Here is a 2,074-nt window from a genome sequence, read left to right on the forward strand (position 1 = left end):
ATGTATGTTTACTTTTTTATTGCATTGTCTTGTCTTTTTATATAGCTTATATATACACACTCACATATAAACACTCTAGATAAGAGTCATTTGTGGCATTTATTATATTTTGGGGGTATGTTCTCTCATTCCCTTTATTGCCTCAAGCTCATTAATATTTTCTTCTATATTGTGTTGTAAAAGTTTTATTATTTTACCTTTACTATTTAGGTCTTTAAAACATCTAGAATGCTCATTTGCAACAGTATGGATGGACCTAGAGGGTACTATGCTAATTGAATAAGTCAGACAGAAAGACAAATATCATATGGTTTCACTTACGTAAAGAACAAAATAAATGAACGAACAAAATGGAGACAGACTCATAGAAACAGAGAACAGACTGATGGTTGCCAGGGGGGAGGGGGTTGGGGGGACGGGTGAAAAAGGTGAAGGGATTAAGAAGTACAGATTGGGCTCTCTGCTTCTCCTCTTTGACAGATAGCCATATCTTCCTGCGTAGTGCCAGCAGCAACCCTGAGACACCATGGCGAAGATCAGAATGAATGGATTTGGCCATTGGGTGTTTGCTCACCATGGCTGTTTTTGACTATGGTGAAGTGGATATTGTTGCCATCACTGACCATTTTATTGACCTCAACTGCATGGTCTACATGTTCCAGTATGATTCTACTCAAGGCAAGTTCAAAGGCACAGTTAAGGTTGAGAATGGGAAACTTGTCATCAATGGGGAGTCTATCTCCATCTTCTAGGAGTGAGATCCCACCGACATCAAATGGGGCGATACTGGTGCTGAATATGTTGTGGAGTCCACTGGTGTCTTCACTACCATGGAGAAGGCTGGGGCTCACTTGAAAGGTGGAGCCAATAGGGTCATCATCTCTTCCCCTTCTGCAGATGCCCCATGTTTGTGGTGGGTGTGAAGCATGACAATTATGACAGCTCCCTCAAGATTGTCAGTAATGCCTCCTGCACCATCAACTGCCTGACCTCTCTGGCCAAGGTCATCCATGACAACTTTGGCATTGTGGAGGAACTCACGGCCACACTCTGCCATCACCCCACCCAGAAGACCATGCATGGCCCCTCTGAGAGGCTGTGGTGTGATGGCCGAGGGACTACCCAGAGCATCATTCCTGCTTCTACTGGTGCTGCCAAGGCTGTGGGCAAGCTCATCCCTGAGCTGAATGGGAAGCTTACTGGCATGGCTTTCTGTGTCCCCACCCCAATGTGTCAGCTGTGGATCTGACCTGCCACCTGGAGAAAGCTGCCAAATATGATGACACCAAGAAGGTAGTGAAGCAGGCATCAGAGGACCTCCTCAAGGGCACCTTGGTTACAGTGAGGACCAAGTTGTTTCCTATGACTTTGACAGTGACACTCATTCCTCCCCCTTTGATGCTGGGGCAGGCATTGCCCTCAACGACCACTCTGTCAAGCTTATTTCCTGGTATGACAATGAATTTGGATTACATGTGGTGGATGACATCCACATGGTGGTGGATGTTATGGTCCACATGGCCTCCAAGGAGTAAGAGAGCCCAGGCCACTGGCCCCAGTGAGAAGAAGAGATGCCCTCAGCTGCTGGGGAGTCCTTTAATCAACCCCCCAACACACTGAGAATCTCCTGTTCTCCAGTTTCCATCCCAGACCCCCTGAAGAAGGGGAGGGGCTCAGGGAGTCCTGCCTTGTCACACCATCAATAAAGTTCACTGTACTCAGCCAAAAAAAAACAAGGAAAAGGGGTACAAATTGATGGCTACAAAATAGTTGCAGGGATGTAAAGTACAGCATAAGAAATATAGTCTAATGATATTGTGTAACTATGTATAGTGCCAGGTGGGTACTGGATGTATTGTGGGGAACACTTTGTGAAGTATATTATTGTTTAACCCCTATACACCTGAAACTAATACAAAATAATATTAAATGTATGCTTTAATTGAAAAATTAAAAACATACCTCTAGAATACTTTTGTGTTTTATATGAGGAAGCGTTGAGAATAATTTTTCCACATTGAAATCCAAGCGATAGAGCATCTTTTATTGAAAGGGCCATTCTGTCCTGTACGTC

General features: G+C 44.3%; 1 pseudogene; it reads left to right on the plus strand.

The window, feature by feature from the left end:
- The first annotated feature begins 511 nt into the window (after positions 1-511).
- Positions 512-1,718, plus strand: LOC114488307 (annotated as a pseudogene).
- Positions 1,719-2,074: the final 356 nt, after the last annotated feature.

Source organism: Phyllostomus discolor, chromosome 12 (genome assembly GCF_004126475.2).
Source record: "Phyllostomus discolor isolate MPI-MPIP mPhyDis1 chromosome 12, mPhyDis1.pri.v3, whole genome shotgun sequence".
NCBI lineage: Eukaryota > Metazoa > Chordata > Mammalia > Chiroptera > Phyllostomidae > Phyllostomus > Phyllostomus discolor.